A 27584-nucleotide genomic window follows, 5' to 3' on the forward strand; every position below is an offset into this window, starting at 1 on the left:
CATGGATTGCCTTTGTGCTGTTAATAGCAAGCCCTAGTCTTTGTTTTTAATGGTCTTGGAAACTACACTTGGTAAAAAGCAGCTCATTTAACAGATATCAGGATGATCATAATCACGGCTAACCACGCTGAGATATGAATATATGGTATTTGATAAAGGCAAAAGTACAACATGGCTAGAAAAGCAGGCTGGTGCAATGGAGCTTGTCACAATCCATTGACTGTGCTTTGCCATATTCTTGTTTTAAAGGATACTCAGCCAAGTACAATCATGCTGTATCAAACTTATGTCCTGTTTATTTGTACTGATTGCTCATCTTCCACGCTCAATTCCAAAATCTTTTTTTTTTTTTTTTGAAACAATGCAAGTTAGCATTGAGCTTGCCTGCTAGTAGTTTTGATTGAGCTGTAGTACCTTCAATTTGATAATTTGGACATAAAAGAACAAGACTCGGAAATTCAACTGAATGAACTGCCTATCGGTGAGTCAGTTCAAGCATTAATCTCTTATTGCCTTCAGGCCATACTTGCTGTGTTTCCTTGATTTCAAATGAAGTTTATAAACACAGCAAAGCTTTTTTCTCCTCTCCAAAGTACCAGCTCCACTGATTAAGCTGAGGGCTGCACCTGTACTTCAGGCAGGATGTCTCTGGTCTGAGTCAGCATACTGAAGCTGGCTCTTCAGGGACAGGACTGCAAGAGCCAGACCTGCCATGGTGTCCCCCCTGTTGGGACCAAGTGTGGGCAGAACAGAGCAAACTGGTACAACTCCAATTAGAGTGCTCTCATATTCTTCCTGCAGGAGACAACTGAGAAGGATCTGTCTCAAGCACACATCTCCTTCCTCTCGGCTCATGTTGCATTGTCTTCAGACACATTACAATCCAAATACAACATTCTGCTTGTTGCTAAGGTATGAGTCAGGAGACCCCAGCGTGTCCCTTCCTAGAGAACAGGAAGCAAACTATCAGACAAAGGACAAGGTAAACAGCCAGTCTCTCAGGAAACAATTCTACTCCATGAGGTGTTAGAGAATGCTGCTTTGTACCTCAGATCACAGCTACCTGCTTTTATGAATACAGCCTTATATGCTGACAGCTAATAAGGAAGCACTAGTCTACAAAAGTATGCTACGCTTTAAATCTGCTCAATCTGAGGCAGTTCATTCAGATGAATTTTGGAGTCCTGCTATTGCATGGTCAGATTAAGATTTTAAAACCAGAAAGTTTTATTAACGCATTACCTTAACAATGGCTGTACCACATCAGACTGTAGACCCATTTAACCTGAATTCCTACCTCCTGTCTGGGAAACAGCTCAGGAACAGAGTCATTTACAACTGCTATGGCAGTGCTCCAGCAGGTTCCGCCACCCCACTCTGGCTGCCTGTGCTCATGGCCAGCTCAGACATGATGCAGACAAACACATTGTGTGCAAGAGCTGTGAGAAGCCTCACCAAGGTTTTCTCTGCCTTACTTCATGCTGCATTTAACTTGAGGCCCTCATACTTGGTCTGGCTCAACAGGTTTGAAGTGCAACCTCTAATCCATAGCTATGCTGGCTCTTCTTGCCACACAGGTCTCATGGAATTGCAACCCTCGTTGGCAAGGTCACCGTCCTGCCTACCTTCCCGTCAGCCTTCCCTTGTGGAGCAGCCCATTCTTGAGGTTACCTGATGGCAATTTCTTCAGATACAATTCTTTGGAGACAAACGAGAAGTTGGATTCTACATTAGGTTAGAATCTTACACCAATTTGGTAACAACGAAGGTGCACTGCAAGAGTTCTTGATGAATGTAAGTCCTCCTTCACCGTCTACGCTCTTCTCAAAGCTCCACTAATAAAGCTTAGAAATACAAGCTCCCACATATTCTAGGTACAAAAAAAAAAAATATTGGACAACTGACTCAAAAAATAGTCAAAAACTTAAAAATAAAAGCTTCTTTACTTTCTTAACACATCTATTTGCTAGAAAGCCTGACGCATGCTTCTAGCACCTTATAGTATAAGACAGAGTCAGTAATCAGTAGGAATAAGAATTAGCACTGAAGGCAATGATATTCATGCAGTGCAATTTACCACAAAGCATCTGTCTGTACATTAATTAGTAGTTTCCTTAATTAACTGTAATAGGAAATACCAAGATTCTCGGCTAGCCCTGTCAGTTAATATTAACTACAGACTTAGAAAATCATATAAAAATAGAAAGGAAATTGAATCCTGCAGAGGCAGCAGTAGCACTTCATGAGGAATGCAAATTTAGCTTGACTGGGAACTGCTGTATTGGCATCATCGATCCCACTCCACTATAGAGTTTGCCAACACACCCCACCACACACCAGAATTCAATATATGTTGTTCAGTTAACTCACAGCTCTCACACAGAACAAAAGGACTACCATAGACAGAAGAGTTGATAACTCACATTCACAAATACAGATTCTGCTACCATACAGCCAGTATCTTCTCTAGTAATAACCATCAGGCAGAATTAATCTGTTTTCTTTCCAGGAGAATGCCTTCTCCTGTGCAAGCAAAGACACAGATAGGTCTTCTAGATGAGGCTGGGACTCAGGCAGCCTGTGTTTCTGAGTAGCCTTGCACAACTCTTACTTCACATACAATTTCTGAAGTACACAATGAAAATACTGCTCTTGCCTTGCTAACATTTTTTTTGTCTTCCATCGGTATGGCTTTGGACAGAGGAAATTCCTCTTTTTGACACTCTGAATGCAAAGCTGCCATCTTTTACAGATACTCATTAAAAAGAAGTCATTCAGTGGTAAAAAACACTGCTCTGGAGAGAAGGGAATGTTCCCCAGCAGGCTACTTTTCTGAGAACAGTATCTGGCCTGGCAGGCCTCCCTTGTAAAGTACGGTAGGACCTGACTGATACTACAGGAGTGGTCACATTTGAGTTGCAGTTTGGCCCATTGTAATTCATAACAAACATTTTAGCAACATTTTTTAAGATAAGACAAGAAAAGACTAAAACAACTACATGTTGTAATCCATGGATTGTCCTGTCACTATTTTACCACTGTGATTTGACAGCAGGGGCTGTCTCAAGCACTAAATAAAGTTTTCACTCAAATAATTTCCCTGTAATCGCTTTCAGAAGTGGTAGAAGAACAACCAAAGCCAGCTTGTGACTTTTGCATAAATAGAAGCAAAGCTACAAGAAGTTTGATACCTAATCTCTTTTGCTTAGGTAAGCCTGTCTCACCCCTTATGCTCAGCCTCCGTCAGCTTTCTATCCTTGGCTTTCAATTCTCTATACTGCCTTACTGCATGCTTGCTCATATTGGCACCTAGAACAGGCACCTCAGGGTAGGGAAAAAAGAACCATACCTTTAAGAGGCAGTTTAAACATGGGTTACAGAAGTGACAAACTCCAAGAATGACCTGAAGGACAGTTGAAGAAGACAAGCATAGGGATTTCCATGAGCTGTAAAGCACTGGTAACAAGAGCATTGAGATTTTCTATTGAATATAAATACAGTCATTCCAGATGTCTGAAAGTCATACAAACTAGTTCTATTGCTACTAAACTTCATTTTGTCAGGAGACAGCAAGAACTAGCTTTTGTTTAATAAACAAGGAGCTAAATACATTAACAAGGTTAGCAGCATTTAGCCCTCCGTTACCTGAGCAAGGTTGACTCAAGAATAGTAGCCAAATTTGATTAAACATCTGGATTATACAGCAAATTTTGGTGATGATGGAGGTCCAAGGTCAAGCTAGGCAATCAACCTTCAGGCCAGAACTAATCTAGCAGAAATAACCACAGTCAAACAAAACTTGGTGGGCACTCAGTAGATGCATGACAACAAGGATGAACCTAAAACCAAGATAGAAAGCCAGCCTGTAAATTAGGACTGGAACCAACAACCAAGAAGGCCACAGCTGAGTTACAGAATAGCACTTCTACAACCAAATTCAAACAGATATTGAACTGAGCTTAAGTAGAGCTCCTTGGTCCACAGTCAGAGAGTAAGTATGTGTGTGGGTGTGGGTCCCACCTGAGGTTGGTTACTGCTATTAAGGCCTAGTCCCTCCTGGCCCTGGTACATATAATTGATTTATCTTAAATAAAAGGTAAAAAAGCAACGTAGTTCTTCAGAGAATCCACAGCTTCTCAAGCACTGTATACCGAGGATATTTTGGAAGAATTGTACTGCTTCAAACAGATACCACAGGACTACATAGGCCCCATTGCTTCCACACTTTAATTTTCAAGCAGTTACTGGCACAGCTGGCTCTGCACATCACTCGCGCCTGCTCAGCATGTGATCACATTTCTGTCAGCCTTGTGACAGCTCAGAACATTTTGTCCTGCCTGTGCTCATTTGCAGCCATACAGCTACTGTTTGGAAAATGGCAGGAGCGCCACAGTATGATCCTTCCATCAGTATGGCCAGTTCTCCTTCGCTCCTGATTCTTCTGTTTTCTTCTCCTGATGCCTTCTGTTTTCCTGATTCAGAATATTCTTGCTCTGTTGATAAAAGGAGTGGAAACATGGAACAGCCTCATGGCTGTTTCACCTGGTGGTTTGTTAAAGTCCAATTTAGAATAAAAGAGGAGTTGAAAATCACTTAAATATCATTCACATCATGAGCTTGAAGAGAGTTTGTGGTGGTTTTAAATATCACATGAGGAATGTTTGGGAACAAACATTTCAAGTTTGCTCTACTAGAGTGCAACTTTGAAAGAGAGGCTTCTTCTTTTGTTTAAACTTTATCACATCTGACAAGAAATAGCAATAGAATAGCTGCACAGATAGCAGTAAATAAACCACTCTCATGGGAGCAATAAACACCTTCAATATGTCGGTGCCTTGAGTGAACTAACAGGCCTTAACTGCCCTCGTCAGCTCCAGCTGGTACTTCCACCCACGCCTTCTGCCCACAGGCCCAGAAGCTCTATTTAAGCTCAGCCTTAAAAGCTTACCCTTTGTTTGAGTTGGTGTGTGAGTTTTAGTACTGCCATATTTTGTTAAGCTAGACTTAAACTTTTTTTAGGGTGATTTCAGGTGTATTCTTTAAGTTATATCTGACCTTGAATATCCCTTAGACCTAATTCTGATGTGGTTCCTTAACTTGATTTTAGATCATATAATCCTCTATTGCTCTTAAGAGTACATATGAAGACTAACACTGCTAGTTGCTTTCCTTGGGCTGGTTTTTCTCCTGCTTGTTTTTCTGAGGTTCAGGGGACTGGCTGGGCCTTGGCTGATGGAAGTTCTGGTTCTCCTGACTGCTACCATATTTGGTTTGTAGCTTTTTAGGGAGCTGCTGCTCCTCTGTGTTTCCTGGCACAAAGCTTTCTGCATTGGTTTCACTTGTTGAAAGTAGTATCTTGAGTTAAGTACTCCTATTCTTATATTCTTAAATGAATGCTAGTAATTCAATATGGGCTACAGGAACAGAATTAATTGAATAATATTTCCATAGGTGAATCATGCTTAAAACCCTTCTATCGTGAGAAAGTAAGAGTTTCATGCTGTTGCATTGCATATTGTTTCTGCTATTGTTTGAAGAGTCTTTACGCACTAATTCAGATTGTTACGCTCAGTTTTACTGTAAATGATAATTATATGTTAATTTAAGCCTTATATACAATTATCCTACTTCATTAGGAAAATATTTCCTTCTGTCTGTAACTGCGATGCTCTTATTCACATTTTTTTTTATCACAGTATTGTTTAAATTGAACTTGCTTCTTCTATGAAACTCAAATTGGTGTTAATGCTTTTCCTACATACATGTTTGAAGTACTAGTTCAGTAATAACTCAAAGTAAGAGTTTCCACTATTAAGTGATAAGCCCATAAACAATTTTATCCAATCTGTTACTTGTAAGATGATAATATCCCTGTTATCATTGTGATTCTTAGGCACTTAAAAAGCTGAAAGACAAGGACTCTGCTTGAGCTCATTCCTGGTTGTACTGGGTCTGTCTGGAATGTTAACTTTCCTGGCAGCATCCCATACAGTGCTGTGCTCTGCACTTGTAGCTGAACAGCAGTGTTATCACACCAGTGTTGTGTCTACTGCTGAGCAGTGCTAGCACAGCATTGGGCCTTTCTCCAGTCCTCCTAGGGGGTGGGCAAAAAGTGAGAAGAGAAACATCACCAGGGCAGCTGACCTAAACCAACCAAAGGGATATTCCATACCATATGATGTCACACTCAGCAATAAAAGGTGGAAACAGGAAGAAGAGGGGAGGGGTGGGCTCTTGTGAAAACATCAGTCCTCCTCCCGAACACCAGCTATGTGTTGATGCCCTGCTTCAAGGATGTGGTCAATCATCACTCATTTGTGGGAAGTAGAGAGTAATTTCTTTCCTCTGCACTTCCACATAGCCTTCATTTGTTTTATTTGTTTGTTTTCCTTTTTCTTCCCCTTTCCCTTTTTATTTCCCTTTAGTTAAATTGTTTAGTTCATAATAATCTTTCTTTAATTATTATATTTCCCTTTAATTAAATTATCTTTATTGCAACCCATGAGTTGTCCTTTGCTTTACTTCTTCCCCTCCTCATCTAAGGAGGGAGAGTGAGAGAGCAGCTGTGGTGTTTAGCTGCCCAGCATGGTAAAACCAGCACGCTGGTCAAGAGTTTCAAGGCTTGCTCCTCTTAGACCAGAAGGAGGTAATAGAGTTAAGTATGTACAGGTCCTCTCAACTCACAATTTTAGGTGATGGATGTTGAGTGAGTACCACCAGTGTGTGTTAGGATGCGTTGATTTATCATACCTAAACATTGCTTCTAGAAAATGCAACTGAGAGCTACTACTATTGTTTGAACTCAAGTCAGAGTCCTTGCAATAAAGCTCTGCTTAGGAAAGGCTACTTATGTTCAAGCATGTTCAAGCTTAACTCTGCATGGATTGGTCTCTCTTGTTGTAACTCTAGTTTTGTGACAGAGCCATAGGATTCCTGAGAAACAGCCTAACTGGTGTTTTCTTTGCTAATCACAATTTACAGTCTGAATTGGACAGTGCTGTAGTACATTATGAAAAGGGATAGAAACAAATGTTGATGTTTACTGTGGATTACTGTAATGGTTTCCTTTCTTTGTTGAACCAAGTTGGCCATAAAGATATCAAAAAACCTTAGTGCAACTTCCAACTGAGGACCTTTCTTAAGTGGTGAATGATCATGAGGCGGTGTTCCTCACTGGTGATTTGTTCTTTGTTTTTTTTTCCTAGTCTTTCTAACAATTAAGAAATGCTTTTGCTGCTGTTTTTCCCTCTTGCTATAATCAAATTGGTAAGTGGGCTAGCAAAAAAATCTGATCATGTGGTACTGTTTCATAGCAGCTGAATAATTTCCAACCTTACTACAGCAGGTGGCTTTAAGTAACAAGCAGTATGTGCCTCACTTAAAATCAAATTTCCTAGAGATCTTAGTGATTAATCATAATCTAATAGATAATATAATCTAATCATGTTAATGAATGGTGTGTTATGGAGGAACTTGCTTTTCAAGCACTGAGAATTACTCAAACCAAATGATGTGTTTTGTTTTTTTGCCAAATGATGGCGGGGGGAATTAAGGGAGATACTACTGAGATTGAAGCAAGTGTTGTTTTCAAAGTAGAACCAAGGGAGAAAGAAGTATGAGAAACCTGGTCCTCCATGGGCTCTCTGATGAGAGGATAGGCTCAGTGGTAGAACACTATTTTCCTATAGATTCAGAAAGTTGTTGTATGTTTTTATTGCAGATGAGAACAAAGAAAGGAAAGAGGTGAGTACAGAATATGTATTACAAAAGAACTGTGAATGGGCAAGAGGTCTTTCTAAGGACTTGAACTCTTTGCTACAACACTTATCGCTGTACTGTTTCAGAAAGCCTTCAGTTGATAGTTGAGGCTATCATTTCACTAAAGAAAGGTATTTCCTATAAAGTAACAAATATATACTGGATATCTTGCTGCAGAAAAGATGAAGTCAAGGCACTGTAGTATTGTCATGTGATAAAGTAGGTAGTAAGTAAGGGGATTGTTCCCTTTCAAATGCTTTCAATGTAAAAATGTCAAATGAAACCATATTCAGAGAAATCAGCTTGCCCTTGTTACATGTAAAACAAGCTACCCCCTGTTCATGTCAGATAGTTCTGACTTAAACAGGTAATTGCATGTAAAACAGATACCAAACTAACAACTGCCTCTGGCTGAGCCCTGTGTCTTATATCAGAGACAAGTTAATCTTGCTGTGATTGCATTTGCTTGAACAATATAATCAAATGAAGGAACAACACACAACCCAGTTACATTGTTTAGTTTTCAATAGATTGTATTAGACTATAAAAAAAAAGTTTACTAAGTACCTCCAAAACTTCCTTTAGTTTAATGCTATTTGTTGAGCTTCTAAAAACAATGATATTGTTTTAAAACTGAAGTGGGAATAAAATGTCAAAATGTATTTAGCAAGGGTCTTATATCTAGTTACATTTTTCTAGCACTGGGCATGAACCTTCTTAAAAATTGTTAATTTCAGAGTAAATGCAGGCTGTTCCAAATGACTGTAATTCAACTGGTGCGCTGCATGCAGAAACATGTAGTAATGTGTGTTTGTGAGGGAAATCCATGCTTCCTTGTTCTCGTTTTGTCATTAATATCTCTACAATGTATTCTTTGTTAATTAGCTGATAAGTTCTTAAATTTGTGCTAAATGTTGCAGTGATAGTGTCTCAAAGGTCTTGTTACAAAGTTAGTGTGCTTCTTAGTTTTCTGAGCACACAAAGAGTTCCTGAATGCACAATCAGTGGGACTGGCAGATGAACTCTGAATAATTCCCTTCAAGGACTGTTATGTTTCCAGAAATTAGGCTGCTGCAGACATGGTTCACCACTTCTCTGTTATCCTGTTATGAAAAATAGCTTGCTTTTGTGCTTTTCCAGTTTCCTACAAAGGTAAATATTTATTTTTTCCCAGACTGAAATATAACAAAATGAAGAAAGGATTAAGTAAGAATGAGGAGAATGAATGAAAGATGCTGTTTGGAATAGAAGAAGAAATGAAGGATGGGAAGAAAATGAAAGAACGATGCGGGGGGGGAGGGGGGGTGGTGTCTGTCCAGAAAAAGAGAGTAAGGGGAATGGTGAGAGTAGAAGTTACTTCAGCATTAAGGAAAAACTTACAGTGCAACAAGAACAGAAAAGTGTATTTTAAATAAATGAACTGATGCTTGAACTCTGTCTTTCACAGAATGCTAGTTAAGTAATTCTGAGCACAATTTCTTTGAGGGCCCATCCCACTGCTAGTTTCTTCTACTAGTGTATATCTAGTGTTTTCAACTGGCTTCAAACCCCTAGGATGACATGCTCTGAACTGGTAGATTGGTATGTACTACATCATATAAAGTGGTTCTATCTTATTATACTAACTCTTCAAAGAACTCAACCCTCTTTCCAGTCCTTATCACTGTGGGGTTTAATGGCAGTTTTTGCTTTTACCCAGAGTATACTTTAGTTTACTTCATTACAGCCATACCTCCAGACTTTGTGTACTGTAAATTATTCACTTCTTTAGCAAGGATCTGTTAGTGAAACAGGTATATCAATATTTACTTTTCTAACAAGAAGAGGGATTGATAAAGTAACTGTTTAATCTGCAACACACAGATACCATTAACATTAATGCAATTTAACACATACTTTAGTATTATTTACTATAAACTTTATGTCCTTTTAGCTTGGGACTACGTTATCAGTTTTTATAGATAATAAGCGATACCAATTAAGTTAAGCTATGTTACACGGGTTCTTACAGGTTTTCTATAATGTTTTAAAATATATTTTTATCTATAAATGCTTCTGGAACTTGCCAGGTGTTCAGAAATTAGTTTTGTTAGAATTTGCTTTATTTATAGATGTATTCAACCGAATTTGTTATTTCCAGTTAGATCTCACACTTGGTTCTTTTAATACACTTTTCTAGAAAACAGCAACTTTGAGGCATAAAGAAGGAAGAAAAGAAATGGACTGAAAGAATAAAATACAAGCAAATTAATAGCAGTGCTTGAAGTTACTAAATCTCCCATAGGGTGAGGAGAAATGTAACAATCAGCATTTGTGCTACGTTCTGAAGGTCTTGTATATCTGCAGGTTACTTTTAAAAATAATTCATACAGAATTTCAGAGCATTTTTTTTCCAGAACAGAGTTGTCTTCTGTAGGGTCATAAGTGATAGGAATGAGCACAGAAACAGGATAGCAACAAGTATCGGCTTTTAATAGCAGCATCTGTCTTCCATGAGCAAATCCTGGGAGTGACCTTTTTCATCTGCTTTGGATGCAAAGGACATTCTTGATGAAGTACAGCTGCTCTTTCAGAGGAGTCCCTTCTTTGAACAGATAATTTCAGTGACAAACTTTCATTACGAAGTTGTAATCCTCTCATGTAAGTATTATGTCAAAACTATTAGCAAGATCAACATGCTCAGTGTCAGTAGATATTCCTTATAAAAATACATTTGATTTTCTTTATTAGAAGAAAGGTTCCAAGGGTTATGGTAAGACTAAAGAATAATGAAGTCTGCAACAATGTTCCTGTAATGCCGCAGCCTTTCAATTTCCTGATAAAACAGAAATTTATTTGGCTTTATCTAGCTAAAAGCAAAGGAATCAAGATGGTGTAGTCACTGTACTTGATTATTTCCCATATCATTAACTTTTGCTGCTAGATAGAGCTTTACTAAAATAAATTTCTACATATTGCCCATCAGTAAAAAGACAGTTGAGCTAGATATTTTCTAAGAATTTTACTGATGTAATCCTGAAAAAGTTAAATCTGTTTTCTTCCTCAATATTTCTGAGAAAAATGTTTTACTTCAGAAGCTTTACCCCCAAAATTTTGAGGGACCTACTAAAAGGAATTTTAGGATTTTTATAGGAATAATTTGCTTTTCAAATTAATTGGGAAGATTTAATATCAGGTTTTGCACAGGCAAGATTATATATTCTCTGACTAGCTCTAATGTTAATGTTCATGCAGATTACTTTTAGGAAGTAAGCTTCCTACATGCCACTAATGACTTTTCAGATCCATTAGTCTGTTACAATATTGATTTCAGGCATTACCGATTAATGCTGTGAGTAGATTAATTTCTGCTCTTAAAATATAAAGAACTGGCACCTCTTGTTACTGTTATTAGATGAATGGTATGTTACTGCTTGATTTGGTTCCTTGCTAGGCTCCTTCCCTTCCTCTGCTCGTCTGTCCTATTCCACTGTCTGGTTTTCCCCTTAACTACTGTTTTTGTAATACTCAACTAAATGTTATGCGCTTTCCAGCTACTTTCTGTGGAAGAGGAATTTGCGCTAAACTTTAGAAAACTCAAGGTAGGGCAAAAATGTAATGCTGTGCATGCTTGAGTTTTCCTTTCATCTAAGGTAATGGTGGTGTTTCATATTCGTTGTTCCTTCTAGAGCCTGATTCTGCCACTGGCCATGAGCTGCTCTGGCCCTGGCTGTTACTGCTGTCAAGGGACTGCAAGCTGCTGCTGATGCTGGAGCTGCCTCCTCCTCATCCACTGCAACAGCCATTTGCTCCTCATGCCACCCCTTTGAGGGACAGAGCTGTCTGCAGTGCCCAGGTACATAATGGCTCCATACTAGATTTGTGTTCCATTCAGGGCCTTACAGTAGGGTGCTATCCAGGCTGTGACCAATCCCCACACAACCAGATCTAGCTCCTCAGTCCCTTGAATCTAAAGGTTATAAAGCTACTTTTAACTAGTAATTTGTACAATGTGCATGTTGCTCTAGCTATCATCTCTTATTCTGCGTTTTCCAATTACTTTATGTATTGAACAAATATACCTCAGACATTAGCACCTCCATATTCAGTACAGATCAAATACATCTTTTTTTGCATGCTATTCTACAGGTGTCTTATAGGTTATGTCTTCGGTTAGACCACAGACACTTTGTTGACTAACCTAATTATCACCTATGTTTTTAAGTCCCTCATTATTTTTGTTCTATAGTTCTAATTGGATGTCATTCAGGCCATTAGCATTGATAATCTATACCATTTGTCAAGGCCAGATTTCTTGAAGCGCTAAATAGTATTTTTGAGAAATGTTACTCAATACTAGGTTATCTATTAAATTTCTCTAAGATCTAGCTACCTGCGTTAATTGTTAGAAACGTGTGCCACCTCCATCGGTTGTGGGACAGGATAGTATGAATGTCACATGCCTATGTAAACCAAGGCCTGTGCATGTTCTAAATCATCAAGTGCAGGTGACTGTGCAAGAGGAGTTACAAAACAACAGTTTTAAACATACCTGGTTCCACATGTCCTGGTTATGCCTTTCTGCATTAGACCTTGTCACCTCTTTAGCCATTATTTTTCTGCAAGGAGACCTAGAGTTAAGCAGTCACTTTGAAGTGCAGCAGAAACTTCTTTGGGTGGATGCAGGTAGTTGGAAGGCGTATCTTATCTGTAAAGGAAAAAGATTTAATTTCAATTAACTCAGTAGTATTTATTTACTGGAAAATAAATCAGTGTGAAGTTGTATGCTGAATTTAAGCAACTAAACCTCCTGCTAATTCAGTGTTAATCTCCTGCCTCATACAATGCTAACTCATTGCACTAAATGCTAAATTTCTTCTGAAATTCAGTAAAGGGAAAATGAAAAATTCATGTTATAGCTGGCAATGTTCTTCATCATGATTTGTTGTAAAAGGGCAGGTATGTCAGCTTTCCTGTACTTTTTGTGCTAACAGTTGATGCTTAGGAAAAGCTGCCAACTGTTCAAGCCTCTGGCAAAACATGATAAACATCTGTTATAAACAAATATTTGGTAGAATTCTAGAAATTGCAGACTAGCCTGAAGAAAGCTTTCTTCCTTAAATGCAGAAAAGTTTCAAAGCAGTTGGACTGTTGTCCACTGAATAACTGTCTTTTCTTTAGAAAAAGAAACAGTCAAAGAGGGGGGTTGTTTCTATATCTTGTTCAATCAAGACAAGGATGTCAGATACTGAAGAGAAATAGTTCAGAGAAGGGTGAAAGACCTGGCAAGCCAATCACTATGGTCTTTAACAGCCAGGGCTGTGTGGAGCTGATGCAGGGAAGCCCAAGCTGCCAGACTGACATACTCCTTACCTGCAGGAACCCTGGTGCTGCAGAAGGACCACTGGCCTGAAACTCAGATTCAGTTTAACAATGAACACTGTTTAAGTGCTCGTCTGCACAGAAGTTGTCAGAGTAATTACATGTGTGGAAGTGGATGCTCTTGCTTTTTATTGTCTGAAAATACTCTTAAATTGATATTGTGCTATAATTGTCTTGTATTCAGCTGGAGAGGGGCACCTGTGCTACCAAGAACATCTGTGCATTGTGTCCACTAGCAAAACATATCAATTACAGCAGGCACGGCTATTCTGATAAAGGACATGGGCCCTGTCTCATGGGGGTTTCCTTAGCATCTTAGAAGCTTCCTTTGGCAGACAACCATGTTCTTGTATCAGAATGGCACTAAATCTACTTTTTCTAATGTGAAACAAATACATTTCTAGTAGAACTTCTTAGCAATAAAGGGAGAGGTTGCTGTAGACTACTGGACAGCAATAAAGGAGCTAACTCAACATACTACATTTTCTTATTACAAAGTGTTTTATCTAGTAAAATCTTCTGTTAGACAAAATTGAGTGTAAAATGTATGCTAACAGTTAAATATATTAATAGATACTAAATGACAATAGGTGCTTCCATTGTGACTTCTCAAGTGACAGAACAGGAAAACAACTGGTAGATGGTTGGACAAAACTTCTCTGACTTGTCCATTAGCATACTTTATTTCAAGGAAGGAGCTATTAGTATATGGCAATGTGCTGGGAAAAATAAGTGGGAAAGGAATTTGCAGGTGGCTCCATGCTGTTTCACGTGTCCCTGAATTAGAGATAATGAGGGAACAAGTGGTAGAAATGAAAACTTGAGTGACATTGAGATAAAGTAAATTGGCTGCTGTGTTAAAGATGAGCTTTGGGGCAGTGGGCAATTGCTGGCTGGCTTGAGGCACATGTCTGAGGGTCTCTATGCAATTGTATAACAGATGTGGGTGTGTGGACAGCATGTGGGGCTATGGGGAAAGTATATGTAGTGAAAAAGGGTAATAAATGTCTTCTGTTCAAGAGCCATCAGGAGTCCATGTCTTGCATCCCTTCAAAAATATACTTGGGCTACTATTTGTTCATGTCTATGAATTGAGAAAGTTATAACTAAATGCTATCAAGTTCTGAATTACATTATTCTGAAAGCATGAATGGAATTAGCAGCCTGAATAAGTATCCAGTGTTTAACTCTTCATGTCAGCATTCACTCTGTGGTAGGAGAAAGATTTCTCAGATTTTCTCTTCCATATTTTTTTTGTGTGTGCCTGAAGCTGAGTTCTGAGCTTGTTAGCATGCAGGACTATTGTTTTAATATTATCTACATTAGACTTGTTGATCTGTTATGTTCCTCCTGCTGTTCTGGCTAGTAGATGTCTGGTAAATAAGAAATTAGTTTTCTTTGTACAGTCAGAAAGAAACTGAGAATGGACAGTACCTCTTGTGATCTAGTCCACTCCCTTCACGAGCAAGGTCAGCTACAGCTGGTTCCCTGCAGGCTTCTCAGGATTACGGTGAGTTGAGTTTTGAATATTCTTAAAGATCAAAACTCCCCTAACTCTCTGGACAACCTGTCCCAGTGGTTGACCACCCTCTAGTGTTCTGAGGGAACTTGTTTTTGTTTTGCTTGTTTTTTGTTTTTATTGGACTTGAAATCACTGAGAAGAGTCTGTCTCTCCTTTTCATTCCCTCCTACCAGATACCACATTGAGATCGAACCTTGCCCTCAAAGCCGCTTTTTCTGCAGGCTGAAGAGTCTCATAGCCGTCTCCACATATAAAATATGATCCAGTTCCTTAACCAGCCATGTGGCCCTGTGCTGGACTTGTTCCAGTAAGTCTGCATCTTTCTTGTACTGGGGAACCCAGAACTGGACACTGTCCCAGGGAAGCAGATGATCTTGTTTATCAAACAAGATAATCATACCAGGTAAAATCACTGGAAAAATGTGCTTTTACTGCTACACTGTTTGTAATACTAATCAATGGCCCCAGTCAACCCAGAATGACACTGTTCTTATTAAAGCTTGCAAGATTCTCATTGTATTATATGTTCCAATAATGACTTTCAGTAACAGCTGCACTTAATGATCAAATACCTCCACACAAGTTCAATCTACATCTTCACAAACATTGGGTCAGTATAGTTTTATAATCAATTGACTCTCAGGCATGTTCAGGCAAAATCTGGTGGGGAAAGAGCACATGTTGGTCAGACATGGTAAATAAAGGTGTCTGTTCCTTTCACTTCTGAGGCAGCTAGAAATAAGAGTTACAGGCTTTTGTTGGTCCTCATTGCTGCCCAGTCTGTAGCATGTCATTACATCTACACCATGTTTTTCAAACACTTATTGTTAAGGGGGGGGGGAAGGAACCAAACCTCTGTTGAAAGAGCTTTTTCATACCACAGTCATCACTCCATTTTTCTAATATAAATTGCTAACAGGAGTACTGATATTTGAATTCCTTTCAACAGTACAGAGAGAAATGATCAAGGCAAACTGCTGAGTTTCATCTTGGCTCATACGTCATAAAAATTGCTAGCTACATGTGACTGAAAACTGCTGCTCCTACAGAAATGACAGAACTTAAATAATCCAGCTCAGTTGCTGGATTCTACACACAATTTGTAAGATTCAACTGAAACAACACACGTATTTGTAAAACCCAAAACTGAAGAGAGCAAGATGTACCATCAGTGGGATATGGAGTATCTGATATTCTATAATAAAGCTGAAATGTTTCTTTTCAAATTTTTTGCCCAACCATCTTATAGTCTGATGGAAGTGCATCAAGTGATCACAAGTACAGAGGAGAAATTCAGGAACCAGTGCACCAGAAGGCAGTAGCACAGGTGATCATTAAAGGACTAAATGCCCAACAACCTATGGGGCAGTGTGTAAAACCCCTGTTCTGAAATGCTCAGCTAGCCATTCCAAGTGCTTCAGTTGCAAGTACTTCTCTGTAATACGAGTCCCAGAGTTCATATCTTCAAATCCTAAAAATCAGAGCTTCTAATAAGACTATTTATAATCTACACAAAAGAAGCCTCACTAAAACATGAGTGACATCTTGAGAGGAAAGATTTCTCTTCCAGTTACTAGGAAAAAGGAGGTAAAGAGCCTGTGTCTCAGCAGGTTTATTCTGGCAGCAATCTCACCATATTCTTGCACTCTTTCCTAGCATGCTGCTTTGAGCCTGATATTGGAGGTTGCGGCTGGGGACTGACTCAGAATGGTCATTCTGGTATTCTTCTGTTCTTAGGCATATTAAACCCCACTATCTTCCTTTAAAGTAATGAAACAGATGATTTGAAGTAAAAATATCCCTTGAGATCTCTTGCTCCAAATTTCCAAAATGTTGGAAGATTCTAAAATTAAGACCCTAAATAAATGGCCAGATGTTAGATGGGTATTAAGGAGCAGTTAAGTGCAAGGCAGTAAGCACTCTGTACCTGAGAAATGTGCTCATTTATTAAGACTTCATTTTAGCAGGAAGAAGTTAGTAAGACTTTCTCAAGAACTTGAGAAGCAGCATCTGTCAGGACCCTGACACTGTTAATAGGTCTTAATGGCCCTGGCTGGCCTTGCCTGGGGGCCCATCCACTCCTCTGCTTATAGGGCTCCATTTTAAGTGTAGGTCTGGCCCTTCACTGTTTCTGGCACAGCTCTGCTTGTGCCTGGCTCTGGACCTCACTGGTCTGGCTCTGGGTACTCTCACTGCCCCGACTTGCTGTTTTTGTTTTTTTTTCTCCACAGTTTTACCTCAGACCTGCCCTGAGGTCATGGGCTTGTCAGATAGCTGAGAGTCTCGGCTGATCCTGGCTGCCATCCCTGGGTTGATCTATGTTACCTGAAGAGTTCATCCACAATGAAAGTGCAAAACAGCTTACTTCTGTAAGGGCAGAATGACCCAGAAACTTTCCATACCTTCTGTGGAATATCTGTTCTGGTGAACTGTGAAGTCAAGTCCTAAAAGACACACTATGCCTTATGTGTGAAATATGCTTAGAAAACAGGTTTGAATCTCTTTGGTACATAACTTCAGAATGCTGCTCTGAGATTATTTTTCTATTCTTTTTACAGAGTAGCCAATGTGATCATTGTTGACTTGCTGTCTGCAAGACTCCGGAGCACATCAAGACCATTGCAGCTGTCTGATGACAGTAACTAGTTCTGATTGCTGAACAAGGATGTTTCCCTGTGAAATGTAAAATCAAGAGTTCAGTTTTCTCACTTGAAAAGAAATGCAAGAAAGTAATTCCGCCACAAGTCAATGAATTTGAAAACAAAATACCAGATAGATCAAGTATGTTCATAGTCAGGAATGCAAGAGCAATCAATAGGTTGTACTGATTGCATGGTGAGGGTTTTTTGAACTTGCCATTTTCAGTTGAATGTGTAAGCGAGACATGACTATTTCTCACTACTTGTTCCCTCTGACAATTGGTTACTACAAATGAACAATGATAAAATCAAGCACCTTTGTTTCTTGTGTATGAGGCAGCAACAATGCTTTTATTTAATAAAAAAGCCTTCAGGTAAGGAGGGCAGAGTCTTAACTTTCTGACTGAGTAATGTTTTTTGGGGGGAGCAAAGAAGGTGATGAGAATTTTGCTCTGAAAAAACTACGCTTTGTTACTAAATGCTGCAAAATGTTCCTGTAATCAGAAACAACAAAAAAAGATGTTTCTGTAATCAGCAAGAAATGCCTCTGTGTCCATTCTTTATTGGTGTGTTCTGCAGTCTTATGCAGAGAAAGAGAAAACATTCCTTTTCTTACCAGGATAAGAAGATGCTCAATCCTTCATTCATAAGTGAGATAAGGCTTGTCTAAATGTGATGTCTTTCAGCATGGGATCCAGGTTTTCATTAGACAGGGAGATGTCAGTCATTTCCTGCTGGTGACATTCTGAAATATCAGTTGGCACAAGAAGGAAGGGGTATGGTGCTGTGTGAAATAGCTCAACTGCTTTAGGTAATCAGGCCCAGAAACTCACTCTGTATTTAAAGATGCATGGTTTCAGTGTGGCTTGTTGTTTCAAGTAAAGTGGTAGTCATCTACAAAGAGCAGAGAGAATACAGTGCAAAGTCTTCCCAATCACATGTGAATTTCACATAAACTTTCAGTGAAAAACATGTAAGTTTAATAAAGATGGCATGTTTGTTTACATTTGTCTGCTGTGCTGTGAAATTACTGTCCAACTGTGATTTCATGATTTGAAGCATCATCTGCAAGTAGTGGACAGGAATGCCGCCGCTTTTGTACAAAGCAGGCACAACTACAAAATTAGAGTGAAAAGTAAGTTTGGCTTTCTGAGGATAAGTGCTAGTGTTTCCCATCATTTTAGTTCATATAGGTTTAGTTTTTAGATATTTGTTGATTTAGAACAGAAGGTTCTCTGTATTCTTTTTAAAAAAAATCTTAAAAAAAATAATCTACGTACATATCAAAAAAAAAAAAACAAGCTTCAGTTGACTTTGTATTGTGGCCATACTGAACTACTAATTCATCAGCAAAAAAGTAAGTATATACGAGGAAATTTATGATGTTACCAGAGAGCACAAGTCCACCATTTTATTGTTTGCATTACTCTCATGCCTAGAAATGCATTATACCAGCACGGAGCGAAAAGTCTCTGTTCCAGAGGACTTACCAAAGTATATGGAGAGAAGAAGTGAAGGCATACTGGCAGGAAAGTAGCAGGTAAGAATAAGACAATGTAGGTCAGCACAGACAATACAGCCAGCAGGCTCTGTATGCCTGCAGCCTAGTTAGTGTCAGTGTCTTCTGTTGCTACTGCCACCAGCATGAGGAACTGCACGAAGACAAGTAAATCATGCGTGTTGGTAGCTGTGTTAAGTGAACGATGGAAATGAGCATCACTGGCTGACAGAGTATGAGAGCTGGAAAGCCAGCACTGTCTGAAAGATGACAGGTAAGCTAGAGATAGACATCCCATCGAGGCCCTTGGATGTGAAGACTGGCAATATATATATGATTTAATAGAAAACAGGGAGCTAAGATGATGCCCAGCAATAGCCATCAAAGCAATGATCTGGGAGAGGGCAGGATCCAGCTGAAAAGGGCTCAGACTGGGTGGGACGTAGTCACGGTGTTAACTGCTTGCACAGCCACATCAACCCACTTGCATCCTGTCTGCATCCTTGTGATAATTGCCTGTTACATTCCATTAATCAAGGTCAGAGAGAAAGGATGTCATAGCAACTGAAACCAAAGTCCATGAGGATCCAGACGAGGCATTTAGCAGAGTAGGTATTAATACAGTCCTTACTGCAGAGAGCTAGACAAAGAAGCAGCTCTGTTTCTGTACAGGCCTCACACGAACATTTGGGGAATCAAAGTCCAAGGTGATGACAGGCTGGATGATAGCCCTAGCAGAGCAGTTTATAAAGAAATATATGGCTTTACACCTCTGTACACAGAGACACTGATTACAGAGCTGCAGTGGATTCTCTTCTAGTTTAAGCATTAGGTCTGTTTGATTTTGGACTCTGTGTTAGAGGTCTCAAGTTGCAGCAGTGAGAAACGCCTCAGAACATCTCGGTTCTCAACGGTCCTGCCCAAACCCTGTCCAAATCCTGCCCACTGCTGTAGTCTGAGCCACCTCCTGCTTCAGCTGCCATTGGCCATTTTGTCTCTGGCAGGGCGCTTGTCACTGAAATCTATGACAGATTCAGCTAAAACATCCACTGGTGTTTTTCACCTGCACTCACTCTTTCAGGCTGTCTTCGGAAACAATTCCAACAGAAGATTTTGAAATTTTGGTGATTTTACTGAGTGGTTTGTTTCTTCCTACTCATCCTGTCCAGATTCCTGTAAGCACTGGGCACAGTGCAGGACAGAACAGCAAAGCAAGGACACGTGCAATATATGTGAGCTGCTGAGACTTAAGCTGCAGTCAATGATAAAGCTGTCTGCTTATTAGTGCAGTAACATAATTTTCTCCCACGAATGGATTGACAATCTTGTCTTACCTTTTTTTTTTTTCCTCTAACAGAATCACTGATGATACTTCTAGAAAGGACAGGATTTCTTGCACAGGAATGTTGTAAGACAAGACAGTATGTGCCAGGAAAAATAGCTGCAAAGCCATTAGGGCAGTATACATATTCTCTGGGGATAGTTTGAAAACAATAGTCCTACTATTTGTGGATAAGGATGATAATTCTTTAATATCAGATGAGACCACATTTTTTTACCTTCTGGTTATCATGAGCTATTATTTCTCAAACCCCAGGGTTTTCATTTTGATTGCTGTGTGTAGGTACAAATTGCTTCTCATTGTTCCTCTTCACTTAGTCTTTCCATCAAAGAGTTAGCTGTCTCCACTTTTGCCCTGTATCTTATCCATCAAGACACTTGTGCAGCTCCCCCCCACACATCCTGCCATGATAGGCTCTAGTCACTGACTTCATTGCATTTCAGAAGTAACTGCTGCGTATGCAGATAAAATTAAAAAAAAAAAAAAAAAAGGGCTACCAATTCAACATTTTATCATTTTTAAAATACCATCTTTCCACTGCCTACAGTAGGCACTGAACTGCACCAGTACAATTTGCTTTTTATCTCACATGCTAGAAGGGCTGAAAGGTGGGAACTCTTATTTGGGAACTGGAACTAGGGAAGCTACCAACTGAAACTATCTGAGACAAGTTTGGTTAACCACAGTTCCCTGGCGAGGGGTAGGCTTTGTGCAGAGGTTGAGCCACAGCAGACAGGGAAGGCTGAACCTGAAAGCTCAGCCCAGGGAGCAAGTTAATGAGCTGTTCTGGGGGCACTGCAGATTGGACTTGGCTGTGCTGGGGAGTGCTGTGTGTGACTACCTCGTCTTCAGGCTTTTACTCTGTGAGGGCAGACCAGAGGGATGGGGTGGGTTGGCCTTTTCAAGCCACCTTGAAGCCATAAACCACTAGAGTAAACTGGGAATACTACCAGGGAAACTAAGGCAGAGGAGAGGCTGGAGGGTGTCCTGCCATAGTGTGGCAGTCTAATGCCATGTCACAGACCTAAATTTGTACCATTGCAGAGAAGACTGACATAATCTTTTCATCTCTGGGGAAGAGACTTTTTTACTGTTTCTCCTGTCCGGCCCATCTGTACTCGGTTCACTCCAGATTCTCACTCTGCTGCTGTGGGGCTGAACTGCTCCATGGTCCCTGTTCTCACTGTTCACCACAGATCTTGGCTACCCTCTAAAACCAGAACTACCTATGAGGTAAATTATTCACTTCTACAGCTGAGCAGAAACTCTATTGATTTGATTTACTGTTTTCTATTTTGTCTATTGATTTTTGGGGAGTCCCAAGAGCATGCTCCCATAAAGGGCCATACAAAACTTTGTATTCTGTTTAACAATTTTATTTACAAAGGGTGTTCTTGCCTCAGCCTCCCTTGCCAAGTTACTCCAGGCACGAACAACTAAATTTAATTTCTGCAATTAATACAGAACAAAGGAGATGCGCACAGAAGACAACCCCCTCCCTGCTTTGTTACTTGGGATGCCAAAATGGCAGCACGCTGTCTGGGAACAGTTAGGAAGGGGGAGAATTTCCACCTGATAAATCTTAGGTGTTAAAAGGCAAAAAGAATACAGGGAGTAGAAAATGGATATCTGTGTAAAATGAACAACACATTTTCACCCACCTATTTAAGCAAATCAGTTTGTTGTAGGCACTGGTACAAAAGCAGGCATCCAAAAATGTTTCTGAGAAGCATGTTTTCAGGTGTTACTGACATTCATTAGCACAGCAGATACCTCGGGCTAACAAATCCTGTACAGCAGGGATTGTAGAAGGAAGGCTGTGATGAACTCAAACTCTTATAGTGTGGCAGTGCCTTTCGAAAAGCTGTTAGTGAAACTGGGTAGGTTCTCAAGTGACAAATGAATAATGCCTTCCTCTATCCCATCACTTTCAGGAGGAGGTAGCATGTTTGGAGGGCATGCAGAGCATATTTAAACCTCCTAGCCAGCTGCTGAGGAGGAGGTGGGCCTTTTAATCAAAAATGAAAAAATAGTACTTGGTACATTAGAAAGCAGCTGTTTGTTGTTGTTTTTTGTTTTTGAAATTGAGCAAGAAGAAATGAAGACTGAAGTGATGAAAAGACTGAAGAAATCTTTTTTCAGTCAGACTGAAGATTGAAGAAATGAAGACTGTCAGTCCACAAAGCAAGAAGAATTTGATGCTCCTCTAACAAAAACATCTACATTTGTCACTAGTGCAATGAAATTGACGTTACCATTGTTATTCCCAGAATGTTTTACCAGGGTTATCACTCTTATTCTCCCCATTGTAACTGGGGAAAAATGACCTGGCTCACTAGTAAGCCTTGTAAACACCCAGCTTCCATGCTCTGTGCATTCCTTGTTTGTGGTAACTCAAATTCCAGAACTGTATCGGTATTCACAGAAGAGTAAGAGTTTACTTTGCCCCTTACTGAGTGGTCTATTCCTGTTTCTTCATCCTGGCTTTGGATGAGGACAGTTGAAGGAAGCCCAGGAGATTTTGCGTAAATATATCTCAGGGACGTTCACGCCTGGCTGACCATAGGCCTTTTCTTCCAACTCTCCTGGCCCTTCCAAATAGCAGTCTGTTTATCTTCTAAGCATCAGGTTCCCCTTTCTTTCAGTCCACTCTGTATTCCTGCAGACAAGCCAAAACCTAATTCACAGAATCACACAGAATCACAGAATTTCTAGGTTGGAAGAGACCTCAAGATCATCGAGTCCAACCTCTGACCTAACACTAACAAGTCCTCCACTAAACCATATCCCTAAGCTCTACATCTAAACGTCTTTTAAAGACCTCCAGGGATGGTGACTCCACCACTTCCCTGGGCAGCCTGTTCCAATGTCTAACAACCCTTTCAGTAAAGAAGTTCTTCCTAACATCCAACCTATAACTCCCCTGGCACAACTTTAGCCCATTCCCCCTCGTCCTGTCACCAGGCACGTGGGAGAACAGACCAACCCCCACCTCGCTACAGCCTCCTTTAAGGTATCTGTAGAGAGCAATAAGGTCGCCCCTGAGCCTCCTTTTCTCCAGGCTGAACAAGCCCAGCTCCCTCAGCCGCTCCTCGTAGGACTTGTTCTCCAGACCCCTCACCAGGCTCGTTGCCCTTCTCTGGACTCACTCGAGCACCTCCATGTCCTTCTTGCAGTGAGGGGCCCAAAACCAAACACAGTACTCGAGGTACGGCCTCACCAGAGTCGAGTACAGGGGGACGATCACCTCCCTAGCCCTGCTGGCCACACTGTTTCTGATACAAGCCAGGATGCCATTGGCCTTCTTGGCCACCTGGGCACACTGCTGGCTCATATTCAGCCGACTGTCCACCATCACTCCCAGGTCCTTCTCTGCCTGGCAGCTCTCCAACCACTCATCTCCCAGCCTGTAGCTCTGCTTGGGGTTATTGCGCCCCAGGTGGAGGACCCAGCACTTGGCCTTGTTGAACTTCATGCAGTTGACCTCAGCCCATTGGTGCAGCCTATCCAGATCCTCCTGCAGAGCCTTCCTGCCCTCGAGCAGATCGACACACGCACCTAGCTTGGTGTCATCTGCAAACTTACTGAGGGTGCACTCAATGCCCTCGTCCAGATCATCGATGAAGATATTAAAGAGGACCAGCCCCAGCACCGAGCCCTGGGGAACGCCACTGGTGACCGGCCTCCAACTGGACTTGACTCCATTCACCACAACTCTTTGGGCCCAGCTATCCAGCCAGTTTCTAACCCAACGAAGCGTACACCAGTCCAAGCCAAGAGCAGCCGGTTTCTTGAGGAGAATGCTGTGGGAAACAGTGTCAAAAGCCTTGCTGAAGTCAAGGCAGACCACATCCACAGCCTTTCCCTCATACACCCAGCGTGTCACTTTGTCATAGAAGGAGATCAGGTTCGTCAAGCAGGACCTGCCTTTCATAAACCCATGCTGACTGGGCCTGATCGCCTGCTTGCCCTGCAAGTGCTGCATGATGACTCTCAAGATAATCTGCTCCATGAGCTTCCCTGGCACTGAAATCAAACTGACAGGCCTATAGTTCCCCAGGTCTGCCCTCCGGCCCTTCTTGTAGATGGGCATCACGTTTGCTAGCCGCCAGTCAACTGGGACCTCCCTCAATAGTCAGGACTGCTGATAAATGATGATAAGCAGCTTGGCCAGCTCCTCTGCTCTCAGTATCCTCGGGTGGATCCCATCCGGCCCCATCAACTTGCGCACATCCAAGTGCCGTAGCAAGTTGCCAACCATTTCCTCATGGATAGTGAGGGCCACATCCTGCTCCCCATCCCCTTCCACCAGCTCAGGGTACTGGGTATCCAGAGAACAACCAGTATTGCCGCTAAAGGCTGAGGCAAAGAAGGCACTAAGCACCTCCGCCTTTTCCTCATCTTTTGTAACTAGGTTTCCCCCTGCATCCAGTAAAGGATGGAGATTCTCCTTAGTCCTCCATTTTGCGTTGATATATTTGTAAAAAGGTTTTTTGTTGTCTTTAACAGCAGTAGCCAGATTGAGCTCCAGATGAGCTTTGGCCTTCCTAATTTTGTCCCTGCACAGCCTCACAACATCCTTATAGTCCTCCTCAGTGGCCCGCCCTTTTTTCCAAAATTATAAACCCTCTTTTTTCTCCTATGCTCAAGCTGCAACTCTGTTGAGCCAGGCCGGTCTTCTTCCACGCCGGCTTGTCTTTGGGCACGTGGGGACAGACTGCTCCTGCACCATTAAGATTTCCCTCTTGAAGAGCGCCCAGCCTTCCAGGATTCCTCTGCCCTTCAGAACCGCCTCCCAAGGGACTCTACCAACCAGTGTCCTGAGCAGCTCAAAGTCAGCCCTCCAGAAGTCCAATACAGCGGTTTTACTGGTCCCCTTCCTGGCCTCGCCAAGAATAGTGAACTCCACCATTTCGTGGTCACTCTGCCCAAGACAGCTCCCAACCACCACGTCTCCCACCAGTCCTTCTCTGTTTGTGAAGAGAAGGTCTAGCAGGGTGCCTCCCTAGGGGCAGCTTATGAATGGCCGGGGAGGGGGCACTGCTGGCTCCGCCTGCACCTCGTCAGCCTCCCTCACGAGGGCTGCCGGGTCCTGGCGGCTCTCTCAAGTAGACTTGATGCCGGAAAAATTAGCCCTGCCTGTCCGATCCCCGCTTCGCTGCAGAACACGTCCGCCCAGGAGCCGATCGCCTTGGCTCTACACAGAGCTCCCAGGCAAAGAGAAGGAAACTGTTCCCGTTCACTGATTGTGAAAGAAATCCTGTGCTCATCTGCTTTTAATTAAGCTTTGCCCATGGATTATCTTCCCTTTGTTCTGCTAGGCAGTTTTCTCAGTTTCATGGTAGGACCCCAGAGTCCCCAGCCTTTGTGCTGTTTATGTCTGTGTTTTATAAAAAGCTATGAACAAGAGTTAATTACCAGTACCAAGAGGTGCAGTTGCAAGTCAGGGCTCTAAAGCTGGGAAGGATGTTCTCACCATACCTCAATGTGACAGAATTCATAGAGAGGAGTTCTGGCAGGTTTTATTTTCTCCAGAACTGACTCTGCATGGCAATTCAGATCTGGGCCGTAAGCCAAATGGACTTCTGCTGTGTTTCACACACAAGACTGTGGAGGAAGTGTTTGAAAAATTTAAGATGAGCAAAGAGGCTTTAGAAAGTACCAGAGGTCATTAACTGATACGTTTTCTCCATCACGCTTTGCAGGGATAGAAGAGATATAAGTTTTTGGTCAAGAGAAAATGGGAAAGACAGAGGGCAAAGTTCCTTCCAGATCCTTAAGTCTGTAAGTCTGATGACTGAAGTGAAATAGCCTTACCTATAAAGAGAAACAATTATTGCTCAGTAAATTATTTTTGAATTGTTCACTCTGGCTTAATACTGCATATAAAACAGATGAAAATCCAAAAGAAAACATTTTGTGAATTATTTAGTATGTATCTTTGCCTTACTTCCCAAACATTATGTACAGAGAATGAGATTTCTCATGCTTCACACCTTGTGCAGCTCTACAACATGACTCCTCTTCTTCCAAGGAAGCTGAGGCATCACACACGAAATAGGTCACCTGAATTGCTTCTAGCAATTAGCTACAACACAGGATCACAAAGCTGTACCCGTATGAGGACATTTCCACTGAACCTGAATCTTAGCGTTAGGGTATAATTTTCAAAAATGATTTCACCCAGCTTGCTACTGCTTAACATTCTCAAAAGCAGTCCCCGGAGGCTAAGGAAGGACACCAAATCAACAGCCCACTTTGGAGTAGCATCCACTTCTTTCTGGTGGAAACTTCCTTTCCTTTCTACTGCATATTTTGTCATAATACATTCTCAGCAGCTAATGAACTAATCAAATTGATTTGTCTGGAAGGGCATGTACAACACAGCTAAATCTAATGAAGCAAGAAGACAGTTTCTATAATGTCTGGTTTACTTTTAAAAGCACCAAATTTACTTTATGACTTGATTACTCTGCCAAACATATTATGGGCTCCTCTAGGATGCCGTCCAAAGAGATGGATGTTTCCAGGCTAACTGCGAATGAAACATTTTCAGTGCATTGATTTGTCATAAAGAGGGAATAGGAAGGAAGAAAAATGTAATCTGTGACCCAGTGAAAAGGAAAATGTAATGTACAAGCTGTATGTAAACAGACTGAATGTTGTCATCGCCCAAAACTGAGATATAAAGGAGAAAACTAAGAGGATTTGAGCAAAAAAATTAGAACACAGAGTCAAAGAACAGCTATGATCTAGTATTTATGCCTGTCCCTGAAGATGTTATGTATTGAACACTGCTATATCAGTTTGGTAAGAGCAGGATATAGCTGTATACAACTTTTTTGAACGTGAAGTTCACAAAAATGGGAGATCTCGCATTCCTTCCTTTCTCTCCACTTCAATCATTAAATGTATTTTCTGTGTACTCCCTGAGTGTGCCTTAGTGGAAGACAGTACAAGTTCTTGCCAATTTCATACTGTGACTTTCTGTCATCTCCTACCTTTATAGTAGTAAAATGCAAGATTATATTCCAGAAAGGTCCTGTCCATTAAGATGTCAAACATCATAATTTGCAGCCTTATACCTACGGTATGCTATATGCTTGCTGTAGCAGCCAAACCACATATTTAAGAAAACACAGTGATGGATTCTGACTTCATGACAACTTCTTTTGAAGTTCACACCATTAACACCACATCCAACTCTGGTATTTATGTGTATGATGCTAGATGTGGATAAGAGGGAAAGAGCATACCGTAGAAAATGACTACAGAATCTCAGTCAACAAAGATAAAAACTGTCAGGCGATTAGCCATCTCTGAGTGCAGCTCTGCCTCAAGCCACAGCTAGTTTAAACCAAGTTTGGGTGTGCCTACCTAACTCTGCAGGGCAGGGATTATTCGATGAAATCTCTCTGCCTGCCTCTCACAACTGGTCTGCTAATAATTATTTTTAAAGTCTCA

The 27584-nt window shown here is 41.0% G+C and overlaps 1 protein-coding gene and 1 long non-coding RNA gene across 13 annotated transcripts in view; one reads left to right on the plus strand and one right to left on the minus strand.

Annotated features, from left to right (window-relative positions):
• WAPL (WAPL cohesin release factor) overlaps nucleotides 1-27584 on the minus strand; it is a 148630-nt gene that overhangs the window by 82101 nt on the left and 38945 nt on the right. Inside the window, exon 3 of the mRNA XM_038181038.2 lies at nucleotides 12290-12445. The gene's annotated coding sequence lies outside the window, so the exon portion shown is untranslated. The remainder of the gene's footprint in view (nucleotides 1-12289; nucleotides 12446-27584) is intronic.
• LOC106019176 (uncharacterized) lies at nucleotides 4754-17680 on the plus strand. 12 transcript variants are annotated; one of them, XR_003497883.3, is made up of 11 exons: nucleotides 4754-5269; nucleotides 7206-7266; nucleotides 7721-7743; nucleotides 8819-8910; nucleotides 9206-9339; nucleotides 9938-10398; nucleotides 11292-11339; nucleotides 11427-11593; nucleotides 14526-14629; nucleotides 14815-15044; nucleotides 17200-17680. It is a non-coding gene; the product is annotated as an uncharacterized lncRNA (long non-coding RNA). The 12 variants fall into 12 exon arrangements; XR_003497882.3 differs by lacking the exon at nucleotides 11292-11339 and adding an exon at nucleotides 16873-17010 and having other exon boundaries at nucleotides 4755-5269; XR_003497884.3 differs by lacking the exon at nucleotides 11292-11339 and having other exon boundaries at nucleotides 4756-5269; nucleotides 14815-14948.

This window comes from Anas platyrhynchos, chromosome 6 (genome assembly GCF_047663525.1).
Source record: "Anas platyrhynchos isolate ZD024472 breed Pekin duck chromosome 6, IASCAAS_PekinDuck_T2T, whole genome shotgun sequence".
Lineage (NCBI taxonomy): Eukaryota > Metazoa > Chordata > Aves > Anseriformes > Anatidae > Anas > Anas platyrhynchos.